Genomic DNA, 16,738 nt, shown 5'->3' with positions numbered 1-16,738 from the left:
TTTGTTGTGAAACTCGAAATATTTTTTTTTCGAAATGAAAATATTAGAAAATCGTTTCATCAGAAATATATTGTCGCATAGTTAAGCGCATAACTCGATGTAAATAATCCCGTGCGGATAGGATATTCCATAAAAATACTTCCTGGACAGAGGCGGTTAAACTAGGCCATTTAGCTCGTATTACTCAAATATATAATCAAATAGAAAATTGCATTAATTACAAGTATTTTGGAATTATGGAGAATCTGCCGGTTACAACTGAAATACAATTCTTTTCAATAAACTCGACACGGTCACTGGCATAGTTACTAACCTCATTAAATACGTTGAATTTGTAGCTGAAGGGTTGGGAGGGGTTCACTCGAAAACATTAAGGACGTGTAAAAACTTCAATTTTTTATATCCTATATTTAAATAGTTTAGGTTATATGATATATTCAATATCAGTTTAAATTTTTGGGATAATGCCCTTGTTTGTGATATACTAATGAGACTCTATAGGAAGAATCCTCATTAGATATAACTTTAATTGACCTTCAACAATAATCCATCTATATATTTCTTCCGTATACTTTCAAATTTATATTATTCGTAANTTAAAACTTTTTTTTTAATAAGAAATAGTATTTTCAATATAGACTATCTAATTCCTGTGTATTGTATCATTAAAATAATAATAACCATGTACCCTGAGTTCTTTATTGTTGTAATCGCGTTTAGATCTGATAAAAACTCATTGAACTTCATAAGAATGCAAAAAAAACCCAACCTCTTGCAGAAACAATGGTGGATCGCATTGTGCAGTGTTAAGGACAACACGACACCTAACAATAGAATTTTTTTTTTTAATCGCCTGCACATAATGGTGACTTGATTATAAAATTGTATTGTACAGATAATTGGTGTATTTATTTATTTACATATCGCCACTACTAGGCCTATGCTCTTATCTTTTGAATTGATTGGATAAACATTAAGTTGATTGATATAATCCACAACTTAAACCTGCCACTTGGTTTCTTTGCGTTGCAATCAGCCGATAGCTATGAAAATAAATACTGTCGCCGAATAATTCTTAATGAGTTATTTAATTTGGTGCAAATTCCCAATTTTTTCGGGATTACTTAGACGGCGATTATAAAATTGAATAATTTAACCGATTAAATAATGCTGGTAGACATAGTAAGCCTTTTGACAATTATTACCTTAATTCTCTTAGACAAGCCCCTTTATTCTATTGAATGCGATACAGCAGTAGGTCTATTGTTGAAACTAAAATCCCAATCAATCATCTCCCTACTTCCTTTACCGAGGCCACCCATTTTCTAAGCCGGTATTTTTATTCCGAGATGACGGAAGTAAAGTTCCAGTACCCAATGGTGGCTAATTTTACTTCACTCGCACTATTTACCTGATTTTCTGTGACCTGATCTAGCAGGTGTTTTTACCTATCACTTCGTAAGGACCTACCCGACCAATGAAAGCGATACTTTATCCTGTCAGCTTTCTTCCAAATTATTGTTTATCTACATCTTCTCTCAACTTCATCGTGCAACTAGTTTAAATTATATTTTTAAACAATAAAAGGAAAACGATGATATGTAATCTTGACCTTAAACTTACCTATTACATTATAATAATAATTTAAATGCGTTTAAGACATCGATATTTTAACATTGAATTAATATTTTAATATGAACCTCCTTAACGTTTCTTAAGTGATGAATTTGTTAAACAAATTTATGCACGATGAATAAATTTCAAATAGACCTACATCGATAATATCAAAAAATTTCGTAGTGAAAAAATATGAACTGGATAATTAAATCAAACTTTTTTAAAAGTGCTCTCGAATAAAAACTATAAATAATTTTGATTGAAAATGGCATAAAGCAAAATACTGTTTAAACAGGGTTAAAAGTTTTTAAATGTTTTGGCTAGTTTATCAGTTTGATCTCTTAATTGTCATTAAGTACAGTTTATAATTTTGAAGTTAGAAACAATCAATCGTTCATCAGAACAAGTCTTCTCAACCAGTTATTGCCAGTGTCGACTAAACCAGTTAGCGAGAGCTCTAAAAGAGGAGGCACGCCAAAACTGTTGAAGATTTCAATTTTCTCTTGCGCTCCACCCAGTTTGCACTCGGTCATTTCGTATGGTCATGTCCGAACGTAGACAGGAAGAATATGAGACGGGGCACGAATCAGGATCCGGGTACTTTCTATATATTTTTCATACTTCCGCTATCGCTCTAAATTTTCTATTAGATAATGTCACTGACCTATCGGTGGAAGTTGCAGGCCTACATTAGTATTAACGTTAAGTATAAAATAAGGCGGCAATTTTTATACGTGAAACGAATATACTAATATTCTATTGGGATAGCTCAAACGTTAAGTAAAACATGTTGTTTTAATCGCCTTAAAACGTTACTTTCATCAGTGTCATCTTTTAAAACATACTTCTCTTTTAATAATTATTATGATCCGAATTGTTAAATGAAGTAGCTCTTTAATTCTACCGTTAAGACATATACAGAAATTATTTTCTAAGAATCGTTCACACGTGCATGCGACCCAATCAAGCCCGCAGGACACTCTTTCCAGAATCAACCTCAGAACAGGCTTTGAAAAAAACAAGCCACCAACCAACTGGGTTCTCAACTACGAAAGAGTGTCAGTTTTTCCATCTGCGCTTTCGTACTTCCTTCTGTCAATTCGTTGACGACAGTTCTAACGTTGCTAGCAAATGTACGTTGGGTAAAATGGGGGAGGCAGTAAAAGTGATCTGTTTGATACTCAAGGACATTCGAGATCGGAGTACATATCTACACGACTTTCGTTTCGTTTCAGGTAAGACGAATTTAATCATTATGAATATCGAAGGAGAATTTAAACATCCTAACGCAAATGATTAACAGTCTTCGGTTTTTAACAGTTAAAAATGTTGTATTTTATTTTATATCGTCACCGTTATACTTTCTGTAACTAAGTTTAAATTATTTTAAAAGAGAAAACTACATTACGTTATAAAACATCACCTACGTTACTAACTTTATTTCTATAGAAAGTATTTTAGATTTATTTCTCTCTGTTCTTCTAGACTTAACGAAAATGAGATTCATATATAGCTTAAAATTTAAATAGTTATTAAGTCTAAAATCGCGTTATTCGAAAACAAAGTCAGCAGTTAGAAAATAAATCTTAGTCATATAGTTCAGAAATTGCTTTATTTAATTCAATGTTGTCATTATTTATACTTAAACAACATTAATTTTTATACATTTAATTGATAAAGCTATAAAACTAGTGAACAGACTAATAATTCCAAATTTTAAAGCATAATTTTTTAATGATGATAACTTAGAACTTGTATTCTTATGACTAAATATTGATAACTTCATTCTTATCAAGATATAGAGTCGGATAGTACGTGAACGGGTTTATAAAATACAAATGCTTGGAGGAATCTTCCTTCCGATATGTAATAATATAATAAATTCTCTTACATTTTTTTCCAACACCCGAATGAAGTTTAGTCTAATTTCGAATAATAGATTGTAACTTCATTCATTTTTTTCATTCCTAAAAAAACTTAAGGAAAAACTATTTGTTTTAAACAAAAGAAAAGCTTTGATCGTAAGAATAGACTATCTGTTTCTTCTCAATTAAAAAAAACAACAACAAAATAGCACGCGCGTTAACCGGAACCGTCTCATTAATATTGCTACTTCCCGTTAGGTGCCCGCGATTGTTCTTCAATATCTTACTCATAAATTAGCAAAAGTCCATAGAAGAAGAATAAGAAACTTTGTTATAGTTTTGTATTAACTATAGGGCAGAAAATTAGCGCATCACTGAAAATTCGGCAAGGGACGATGATAGAATGCCCGATGAAGTATTCCGATAAAAATGCCTTATTGATTGAAAGTAATAGAGGAAGTGCTCTACGGGAGAGAAATTATCTAATACGGTGACGTCGATTCTGCTACGGCAGGTGATTTTTACTGAAGAATTCATTTTTATCTTTATTTCGCGTTGTTATCTGATATCATTTGATAAGAATCGTTTTTTAGCTATCCTCGGAACTAGAAGGAAATACGATGTTTAGTAACATATTTATTTAAATGTAACTATTAGAAGCGCTTTATTGATTTATTTTCTACTTCCTTGGATCTAAATCTTACTTTGTCGGAAGAAATTGTTTATTTTTAAAGATTTAAAACAATTAGGAATAAAATTAATGTTATATCTTACTAGGCCATATAATTTTAGCTTATTTTCACATTCTAAACTTTTAATTTTTAAAAATTATTTTCTTAATGTAGACTATTATTAATCTATCCTTCAAAAATAAACTCCGATTTTATATTTTTAATATATTTTAATGTATAATTTTTCATATAGCATCGTCTTGTAAATGAAATAAGTAATTTAATTAATAATTGTAAGTATAGTCCACGTCTATTAGATATTATTATTATTATTATTAATTTTTAAAATAACAATAATTACTTTTTTTAAAGGTATACCATAGATAATTTATATTTAATTGACCTCTAATCAATGTATTAGTATTGTTTGTAGTCGGTTTTGATGTCAGTTATATTTTTATTTTGATTTCTTGCAATCATAATTAGTCTCCTGTATCTTCTATATGTCTTCTTTACAATAAGAGTATCGTTATTGTGTGTCTACAATTTATGCAAAGTAGTCTAAAAATGTCCATTCGATAGCTGTTAATTTTCTTTTTTCGTCTGTAAAATTATTAATATTTCCATGTAATAAATTTCTTTCTTCGTTTAGATAAATTAGAATTGGCAAACTTTATAACTTACAAGCTATAGGCTATTTACGTGTATATTACCTGAAATTTTTTTTATTTAATATTTCAAGTTGTTTTTATAAATATAACTTAAGTATTCAGTAAATGTTCTTAGAGAATCAGATATGAAATAATAGTAGCTATGCTTTTAGAATATAAATGAATTTCGTAGGGTCTTGATACAAAACAGTAGTCCTTCCGTAAAAAAATCCATGTTACAAACATGCAATGATTAAAACGATATAAAGTCAAAAATAATAATCAACAACCAACTTTTCTAGTTTTTTTCTTTAGCAGATGGCTTACGGATAATAAGATATTGGCAGTGGTAATAATAATTAGGCCTTGTACGTCTTCTTATTAAAGAGGTTAAGAGGACAGTGTTTGGCATCAATGTGGTTCCTGGTCTAAAACATTAATTTTTAATTATTTAATTTTTTTATATTAATTTCGTTCATCATACTATGTTTATGTTTCAAAATCCCCATAAATATTAGAATTATTTACGTATTAATTGAAGGTTATTTTTATAAAGAAACAAATGGTAAAGGTACCGTAATTTAATGTAATTTTAAGCATTTTCAAACAGAAAAAATTCATTCAAAAATATCTACATAAGTCCACATATATTAAGTTCATAGCTATATAAGGTATATATGATATTTTTTTTATAGTTATAAATAAAAAAAAACTAGGTATATAAAGCCAATGATAAATATATTTGTTATTTAAGTGAAATGGTTTTAATATAGTCAGCTTAATAAACAATATTTATAGAAATTTTTATATATTTTACAGCTATTAATTCTGCAATAACATTTTTACATTGTGGATACAGAACAATATGAATTTCAGGAAAACTTTAAATACAAGTCGACCCCCCTATAACACTGTTGATAATTCCGTTTTATAGGAATTCCATGTTGCACGAGTCACTTAGATTTTACAAATATGTGTGCCGAGCTGTGAACGGCTCATGGATTTGTAAAATCTAAGTGATTCGTACAACATGGAATTCATATAAAACGGAATTATCAACAGTGTTATAGGGGGGTCGACTTGTATTGTATTCCTGTTAAAGAAAATCGGAAACAATTAGGAAAAGTAAATATTAACTATAATTATGCAGCCTATAGGCCTATATAACACAGTTTCCTCTTAGTTTTCTTTTTAAATTACAATTTTTAAAGTTTTCAAGCTTTATTCCATATCCTATGAAATAATACCATATAGATAAATTAAAAATGTATATGCAAATTAACATTATTCTGTATTTTTAAAATAATAATTTTAAATTTAAATTTTTTATTATATATTTATTCAGAAAGATATAAACCTTATTTCTTAATAGATTTAAGATTTTATCTCCGTTTATAGACCTATTTTCAGATTTATTATTATTATTATTTTTTTTACTGTTGTATATTAATTCATGTTAATGGCCAATTTGTAATCTTTAGAAAATATTATATATCATAAAAAAATAACCTTAAATATACTCTTTTGCATTCTAATTATGTCATTATTATTTTAAGAGTTTTTTGATTATCTTGAGTGTAATGTTTAAATAAAATATTCGATTTTTAAAAAAATTAGTTCCTTTAACTACAATATGAAATACTGCATAGATTTCTCTGGATTTCACTGTATGTAGATTAGACCTACAGGCTCTTATATAAAAGCCTGTAGGTCTAATCTAGACATAGTTTTATATATATATATAGACCTATAGACTATAGTTGATTGTAGAAAGAAATGGGAATTTATTTCCTTTAATGTTTACATTCTTTAATTATTGTTTAATTTATAGGCCTATAGATTAGGCTATATTCTAAAATTAAAACGTTTGCAATTAAAATTGAAAGGTTACGGTCCAAATATTAATTTGTTTCCGGTTTTTATGTAAATTCCTCATACAAGGAAGACAGATTAAAATCAATGGAAATATAAAGATATGTTTAACATCATTTTTCCTATTTAAAGAAATGNATATTAAATATAGTAAAATTTATAAAATAAATAAATAAAATATTCGTTTAATTTAATATGAATTAAATTTAGGTCTAATTTAATTACTCGTAAAATTTCTAGATTTATTTCTAAAGATTCTAGTGCAAGATAATCTTTTTAATCAACTGAAAACGAATGAAGCGTTGAGATATTTTATAGGTTTTTTAGATTTTGTTGAAGATTAATAATTGATTTTTAAATAGAATTTACATTATTATTAAATAACTAATATTTGTAAAAATAACTTAGATTTTTACTAGTTTTGATGTTACAGTGTTATTTTAAATATAGTTTTTTTATTAAAAGAATTAATTCTATACATTTTTATAAGCTTTGTTAAAGTAATGAATTTAATGTGATCAAAAATAAATCAGTTAAATTCGTTTAAAGATGGCGGATCATCTTACAATTTTTTTCTAATAAGAAAACCAGTTTTCGTTGTTAAAATACCCCAGGTAGAATAGAAGACACGTTTGGAAGTTAATCGTTCTTAAATACACGACAATATTTCCTCTAGGCTAAGAGCCTTCTCTCACCTGGTCACACCCGAGATGTGATAATTTTTCTTCATTTTTAATATCTCAGAATTTCTGTTTCTCGAATTTATTTTAACAGATTTTATAACAAATTCATAATTTATTTTAATTCGAATTATTTATATAAATTCGAAAATTAATTTCGCTTTTTTTGTTTTTCTTATAAGGAAAATATTATTTAATTTAACTCTTTTCCAGTTTATTTTTTCGAATGTAATAAACCCTATCAATACTTTTCCATCAATTTTGATTCTTCTAATTCCTTTTCTAATCTATTTACTTAGACATTTTTAAAAATTACTTTTAACTGAATTCAATTTTAGATTTTATATAAGGTTAATTTAATTAAACAATATAACTATTGTAAAAATTCTCATTGCTTATAGCCATTTTAAAAACAAGGTTATTAATAAACAAAACGGACTATAAAAATTCTCATTACATTTACCGAATGAATATTAATAAGATTTTAAATTGCAATTTAATGATAATTAATTCTAATGAGAAAATTAATATTAAATTAGCGATTTTAAATTGTTTTTTAAGTTAAAATTTGAAGGTTTTTTAGATTATATATTGATGGTTCCTCTATAAAATTACGAATTGAAGTAGCCTAAATAATTATCTTCTGTATTTTTTTCTTAATTTTTTTTTTTCAATCCAAGGTCTGTTTTAAAAGCTTTTAATAATTTTGTTTATCGTTATATAGAAGGCCAAGGTCTAATTGATGTATCTTCAGGTTAAAAAAATCAGAAATAAATCTTCTTTTATCTTTATTATATATATATTTTTTTTTCGAAATGAAAATATTAGAAAATCGTTTCATCAGAAATATATTGTCGCATAGTTAAGCGCATAACTCGATGTAAATAATCCCGTGCGGATAGGATATTCCATAAAAATACTTCCTGGACAGAGGCGGTTAAACTAGGCCATTTAGCTCGTATTACTCAAATATATAATCAAATAGAAAATTGCATTAATTACAAGTATTTTGGAATTATGGAGAATCTGCCGGTTACAACTGAAATACAATTCTTTTCAATAAACTCGACACGGTCACTGGCATAGTTACTAACCTCATTAAATACGTTGAATTTGTAGCTGAAGGGTTGGGAGGGGTTCACTCGAAAACATTAAGGACGTGTAAAAACTTCAATTTTTTATATCCTATATTTAAATAGTTTAGGTTATATGATATATTCAATATCAGTTTAAATTTTTGGGATAATGCCCTTGTTTGTGATATACTAATGAGACTCTATAGGAAGAATCCTCATTAGATATAACTTTAATTGACCTTCAACAATAATCCATCTATATATTTCTTCCGTATACTTTCAAATTTATATTATTCGTAAATATTACATCTTATTTTAGTAAAATATTTCTTCTGAGATAATTTTCAAAATTATTTAAACTTTTTATAGTTCTAAATAAATAAACTTTTCATTGAAAATGAATTATAATTTAGTATGTTTGATTTATTGATTTAAGTTTAAAAATAATTATTTTTATTTAATAATTATATTTATAATTAATATTTGAAGCTTTTATAATTTTTTTTTAAATTAAAATATCTAAACTTTGTAAATAACAGAAAGTTTAATTGACTAATTAAGTCTTTATGAAACATTTCGAATCAGTCTCATAAGAAGATTTTAATTCTTATATAAGCTATGATTTGTTAGTTTATGTGTCAGTATTTAATGAAGTAACTTACGAGTAGATTATATATAATTTATAACTTATATTAAATTAAAAAATTTTCTTTCTTGTATGAAAACAATTATGAAGTTTTTTATAACTCTCTCGAGACTTGAATAAATATTTTACTTGAGATTTGAATATAAATTAGTGATTTGTAATAAGTTTAATTGCGTAACATAAATTTATTTCGTTTGTTTTATTTTATTATTTAACATTTTATTTAAAAAAAAATAATGTATAATTAAATGTTTGAAGATTTAGATTTTATACATAAATTAAATATTGTGTTCAAATTTTTGCATTTATTTGTGCTTTGAGCAAAACATTACAATGTTGTGATTTTAATTCTGTAACATTAATTTATGTATAAGCCTATATTATTTTCTGAATAAGTTACAAAATTCTATTAAAAAACAACTACAGTTTAATAGAATCTAATAGGAATATGTTGACTAGATAGAAGATAAATTAGAAAAGGAAAAGGGAAGAGCGAATGCTTCATAAATTTTAACAACGAATTATTAAGCCTAAACAAGTAACAAACAGAAACAATATTATCAATCGAGAAATATTTATTAACAACGAAAGAAAACGTTGGACGCAATGCATCCTGGGTGGCAAAAATTCCGACCCACGTTATTAAGATGGACTCTCTAATCTCGCATGACCACAACTTCCCAGAGAAGTCTTTATAATCCCGGAGGCCAGAAGAGGTACCACAATATTTACAGCATCGTAAACTGCCTTAGCCCTGTTTCTCCGAGAGATTTATAGTGGAATCGTTTTTGGTCCCGTACAGCAACTGTTAGACTAATGATGATAAACGTAAGGGTTTCATCGGTAGACGATGTGATAATCTAAAGAAGATCGTTTCCAAGCTCTTCTAAGATAACATCTGGTGTAAGAAAAAGTTTTCCATCGCAGTGTTTTACTTAAGATCCAATATAATTGCTTATTTTTTTAAAAATTGGCAATTATATTAACCAAGTAAATTAAAGTAATTATACAATTTAACCTTATCAAAATTTATTGTATGTTAATTAAGACTAATTTACTTTTTATTGATTTAAAATAGCTAATGTTCTGTGGCGCCATCTGTCGATATCGTTATAAGTTAAGCGTACAAAGATTCTGATACGTACTGCACAGTACATATAAGCTATATATATACATAGACAAACTGACGTTACACATAAAAAATGTACGGAAATATATATTCATAAATCCAACTAGCTGCCATATTAAAAAAAAAAAATAGGCTTAAAATAAAAGAAAAATTGTTAATGCTTGTTAAATAGTAAACAGTGTTCTCATTCATTAAGATATAGTCAACCAAACATTCATATCTCTTTATTTGCTTAGAATAAGCGGCAAAATTAATTATGCCCAAAGGTGAAGAGGTCTTCGATGCTCTATATCATCGTATGAACAGGTTAGATCTATTATCAATTGTTCAAGAAATAGAAATGTCAAACTCGAAGGTTAACTGTATCGCTTACTCAATAACTTCACGCTCGTTTTTTTAATTATTTTGTTTCTTCCTTTTCATAAGAATTTTTCTTTGAGATTTCGACACTCTTTCTTGGATAAAAATATAACCTTCGTTACAAAACATACTTTGTACTTAGCTAGAGATCGTGTGCGGATCAACATATCCTTTCAGATGAATAGTCTACAGTTTTAAGCAAATGCAATTCACTTAGTGCTCAATGAGCGGAAAAACTTTTAAACAAACAAACCGGCCCTATTTACATAGCAAATATTTTACAGGGTATTTTTTTTATTTTTATTCCTTACAAAAGTAAACGATACTGTAGACATTCATAAGTATAATAAATTACCAAATAAATGTTTATAAAATTTTGAACCTAAACTTTTATTCAATTGTTCTTACTCGATTGTAAATTATCGATTAAAACTTCAAAATAATATGACTGAATTTACTCGATTTTGTATATTTGTAGAGGAACTAAATTTCTTAATAAACGTATAACTATTTTTATCTTAATGGTAACGTTTTAGATTTGTGGAATGTATTGTTCGTAAAATGATATGAAAGCATGAGCCTATAATGCTCATACGAACGAGTTTTGCTAGTCCAACTGATAAGGAAGAACGAGGAAATGTAGGATTATGATTAAAGAAACGAAAAGAAAAAAAAGGGGGATACAATTAATGGAAAGAGAAGGAAAAGGAGAGGCACGCGCGGAAAATATTTACGAAGCGCGCGCGCTGAAACGAAAACGAGGTCACATAACACGGCACACGTTCTGGTCATGTGGTACGAGCGCGAGTGCTTCTGGGAAGCAGTCACCATGATAAAAATCTAAGAATTACTAACGAGGAATCTGTTGCCATCGAAGATCGCGACATTTCTCGGAGGTCAAAGTTTGACTCGCGAGTACTACATATGACGTAATAGATCTATATCATTAAATTGTAAATGTTAAAAAAGTCTCCCTCATTACGTCGTATCCGGTCTCCCAATGATAGTAGTATTATCTGATGTTAATGCATTTTTTTGTAATGGACACTCATTCATGTTTTCATATAACACGCACTCCATACGATATTTAATTCGTTAACGCATTAGTTTCTTTAATTTGTAATTTATAAATCAGTAGGAATAAATATTTAAATTTTTCTTATTACAGGGATCTTTCGAGTATTTTTATAATATATGTCAAGGAATTTTCTTTGATCTTTAATATCTGAGAGAATCGAATTTTTTTTTGCTAGTGTTTTTTTTTTACAGGTTTTGAATGTATTGTCATGACTTTTTTTAAGCGTAATTAACTTGCTGGAATCTGATTAGAAGGATAAAAAGCTTAAAGAGTGTGCGTGAAATTGTTCGAGAAGGGATTTTAACAGGTATTTTGCCGATCAGAACTGTAATGATGGAGTGTGATTTTTAAATTTAGTAGGATTTAAAAGGGGAAAAAGAGAGTGACATTCAAGCAACGACATTGTAGGTCCGAGGAACGTGATTTGATTGTTCAATTATATATTTTTCAACAATCTGACTATTAGATTGCACGCGAAGGTTAATTGTGGCACCTACAGCCCATCTGGTTTATTCCAGCTTGCCAAGGTCAGCTAAGAGGTTCTCTACACTTTCTAACTCTAAATCAATACATAAATAGAGCCAAAGTACTTTGCAATGATACAATGATCCTATAGATTTATTTTCATCTGTAAGTATCTTTTGAATTTAGATATTTGTAGTAGTTTATAATATTTGATTTTTAATACTGTAGTATAATATATTCGTAAAATTACCACTAATAGACTACTGAATAGTCATACATATGAAGAATAATCAATTAAGCTTGACGTTAAAACATAGGCTCAATAATAAATTATTGAAAATTATTTGTAATTCTTGTAAATTTAACTTAATTTATATAAAGTAGCTTCTGCTGCTGCCAATTTCTTCATGTAGTATACAGTAATTTCAATATTTATGTCTGTTTGTAAATAGTTGTCTCATAATTTTGAATCAAAGAGAAAAATATTGATATAACTAATTTTATTTAATCTATAACGTTTTTATTGTAAAGTGTTGTTGATTATCAATTAAATATACATTTTTAAAGTTGAATAACTCAATAGGGGATAAGGTAAATTCGGAAACTCCGGAAGAATCTGATGAACTCGGAAACGTTAGAAAATACCCTTTAATGGTTATTTTAGCGTTTCTATAAAAAGACTTTTTCAGAATATTGAAGAAAAGATTAAATGTTTTTTAACAAAAAATGTCGATCGAATCTGTGGGTTTAATTCGGTTGATCTGATACTGTTTATTAAATACATCTAAAAACGTTCAGGAAAAAGCGAAGGGAAATTATTTGATTGAAAAGTAGGACGACAGATAGGCTGCTGTGATGTCGCTAAATTCCAACCAAGCGAAAAAAATTTTGGACGCAAAAATTTCCCTTTTCGCTTTTCTTCCGTGCGTGTCCACGGAGATAGACGCCCTAAAATAGGCCTAGACTACTGACTTCCTTTTTAGAACACTTTCATTCAAAATATGTTTCCACGGAAAGCATCAGTCATTAGTAACGGTGGAAATACAGTATAACGGGAAATCTCGGGCAAAAATAATAATGTTTACGGATGTTTAAAACAAAAATTAGTAAACTGGAAATGTCTCTTAGATTTTTAAAGAAGATTACTACTTTTACAATAAGTCAATCAGAATTTATAGATTTAGACACGAAAAAGTAAAACTGTAACACACAAAAAAAAACTCTTCCTTTCTAAAATATTTAATAATTTCCTTTACAAAAATATTTACGACATTACACTTAATAAATGCTTTTGTAAGATGTTTGCATTATAAAAATAAAAACACCGTAGAAAATATTTTATATGGGATTATTATACTTTACTCTTATAAAGGAGGATAAAAACAATATATTTGAATTTAAATATTGAATTTTAATAGTTGTAAATTTGTTTAAACAGTAAAATTATTCCATGTTANTAAAGTTTTCAAGCTTTATTCCATATCCTATGAAATAATACCATATAGATAAATTAAAAATGTATATGCAAATTAACATTATTCTGTATTTTTAAAATAATAATTTTAAATTTAAATTTTTTATTATATATTTATTCAGAAAGATATAAACCTTATTTCTTAATAGATTTAAGATTTTATCTCCGTTTATAGACCTATTTTCAGATTTATTATTATTATTATTTTTTTTACTGTTGTATATTAATTCATGTTAATGGCCAATTTGTAATCTTTAGAAAATATTATATATCATAAAAAAATAACCTTAAATATACTCTTTTGCATTCTAATTATGTCATTATTATTTTAAGAGTTTTTTGATTATCTTGAGTGTAATGTTTAAATAAAATATTCGATTTTTAAAAAAATTAGTTCCTTTAACTACAATATGAAATACTGCATAGATTTCTCTGGATTTCACTGTATGTAGATTAGACCTACAGGCTCTTATATAAAAGCCTGTAGGTCTAATCTAGACATAGTTTTATATATATATATATATAGACCTATAGACTATAGTTGATTGTAGAAAGAAATGGGAATTTATTTCCTTTAATGTTTACATTCTTTAATTATTGTTTAATTTATAGGCCTATAGATTAGGCTATATTCTAAAATTAAAACGTTTGCAATTAAAATTGAAAGGTTACGGTCCAAATATTAATTTGTTTCCGGTTTTTATGTAAATTCCTCATACAAGGAAGACAGATTAAAATCAATGGAAATATAAAGATATGTTTAACATCATTTTTCCTATTTAAAGAAATGATAAGTAGTTACTCAAAAAGAATAAAAGCTTAGTAATTACGATATTTAAATAGTCTATTTTATATTTGTTTATAAAATAATATTAAATATAATAAAATTTATAAAATAAATAAATAAAATATTCGTTTAATTTAATATGAATTAAATTTAGGTCTAATTTAATTACTCGTAAAATTTCTAGATTTATTTCTAAAGATTCTAGTGCAAGATAATCTTTTTAATCAACTGAAAACGAATGAAGCGTTGAGATATTTTATAGGTTTTTTAGATTTTGTTGAAGATTAATAATTGATTTTTAAATAGAATTTACATTATTATTAAATAACTAATATTTGTAAAAATAACTTAGATTTTTACTAGTTTTGATGTTACAGTGTTATTTTAAATATAGTTTTTTTATTAAAAGAACTAATTCTATACATTTTTATAAGCTTTGTTAAAGTAATGAATTTAATGCGATCAAAAATAAATCAGTTAAATTCGTTTAAAGATGGCGGATCATCTTACAATTTTTTTCTAATAAGAAAACCAGTTTTCGTTGTTAAAATACCCCAGGTAGAATAGAAGACACGTTTGGAAGTTAATCGTTCTTAAATACACGACAATATTTCCTCTAGGCTAAGAGCCTTCTCTCACCTGGTCACACCCGAGATGTGATAATTTTTCTTCATTTTTAATATCTCAGAATTTCTGTTTCTCGAATTTATTTTAACAGATTTTATAACAAATTCATAATTTATTTTAATTCGAATTATTTATATAAATTCGAAAATTAATTTCGCTTTTTTTGTTTTTCTTATAAGGAAAATATTATTTAATTTAACTCTTTTCCAGTTTATTTTTTCGAATGTAATAAACCCTATCAATACTTTTCCATCAATTTTGATTCTTCTAATTCCTTTTCTAATCTATTTACTTGGACATTTTTAAAAATTACTTTTAACTGAATTCAATTTTAGATTTTATATAAGGTTAATTTAATTAAACAATATAACTATTGTAAAAATTCTCATTGCTTATAGCCATTTTAAAAACAAGGTTATTAATAAACAAAACGGACTATAAAAATTCTCATTACATTTACCGAATGAATATTAATAAGATTTTAAATTGCAATTTAATGATAATTAATTCTAATGAGAAAATTAATATTAAATTAGCTATTTTAAACTGTTTTTTAAGTTAAAATTTGAAGGTTTTTTAGATTATATATTGATGGTTCCTCTATAAAATTACGAATTGAAGTAGCCTAAATAATTATCTTCTGTATTTTTTTCTTAATTTTTTTTTTTCAATCCAAGGTCTGTTTTAAAAGCTTTTAATAATTTTGTTTATCGTTATATAGAAGGCCAAGGTCTAATTGATGTATCTTCAGGTTAAAAAAATCAGAAATAAATCTTCTTTTATTATATATATATTTTTTTTCGAAATGAAAATATTAGAAAATCGTTTCATCAGAAATATATTGTCGCATAGTTAAGCGCATAACTCGATGTAAATAATCCCGTGCGGATAGGATATTCCATAAAAATACTTCCTGGACAGAGGCGGTTAAACTAGGCCATTTAGCTCGTATTACTCAAATATATAATCAAATAGAAAATTGCATTAATTACAAGTATTTTGGAATTATGGAGAATCTGCCGGTTACAACTGAAATACAATTCTTTTCAATAAACTCGACACGGTCACTGGCATAGTTACTAACCTCATTAAATACGTTGAATTTGTAGCTGAAGGGTTGGGAGGGGTTCACTCGAAAACATTAAGGACGTGTAAAAACTTCAATTTTTTATATCCTATATTTAAATAGTTTAGGTTATATGATATATTCAATATCAGTTTAAATTTTTGGGATAATGCCCTTGTTTGTGATATACTAATGAGACTCTATAGGAAGAATCCTCATTAGATATAACTTTAATTGACCTTCAACAATAATCCATCTATATATTTCTTCCGTATACTTTCAAATTTATATTATTCGTAAATATTACATCTTATTTTAGTAAAATATTTCTTCTGAGATAATTTTCAAAATTATTTAAACTTTTTATAGTTCTAAATAAATAAACTTTTCATTGAAAATGAATTATAATTTAGTATGTTTGATTTATTGATTTAAGTTTAAAAATAATTATTTTTATTTAATAATTATATTTATAATTAATATTTGAAGCTTTTATAATTTTTTTTTAAATTAAAATATCTAAACTTTGTAAATAACAGAAAGTTTAATTGACTAATTAAGTCTTTATGAAACATTTCGAATCAGTCTCATAAGAAGATTTTAATTCTTATATAAGCTATGATTTGTTAGTTTATGTGTCAGTATTTAATGAAGTAACTTACGAGTAGATTATAT

General features: G+C 26.6%; 1 protein-coding gene across 5 annotated transcripts in view; it reads left to right on the top strand.

The window, feature by feature from the left end:
* LOC111633500 (endothelial transcription factor GATA-2-like) overlaps window positions 1-16,738 on the top strand; it is a 149,306-nt gene that overhangs the window by 108,517 nt on the left and 24,051 nt on the right. The window contains exon 1 of one of the 5 annotated variants that reach the window (XM_023378084.1): window positions 1,873-2,852. The exons of the other annotated variants lie outside the window; for them this stretch is intronic. The gene's annotated coding sequence lies outside the window, so the exon portion shown is untranslated. Of the gene's footprint in view, window positions 1-1,872; window positions 2,853-16,738 lie in introns of those variants that run through there. 5 annotated transcript variants of the gene reach the window in all.

The sequence above is a fragment of the Centruroides sculpturatus genome, unplaced genomic scaffold (genome assembly GCF_000671375.1).
Source record: "Centruroides sculpturatus isolate CEXI.00-Female unplaced genomic scaffold, Cexi_2.0 scaffold421, whole genome shotgun sequence".
NCBI lineage: Eukaryota > Metazoa > Arthropoda > Arachnida > Scorpiones > Buthidae > Centruroides > Centruroides sculpturatus.
The sequence above is the reverse complement of the archived record's forward strand: the minus strand, read 5'-3'. Positions and strand labels throughout refer to the sequence as shown.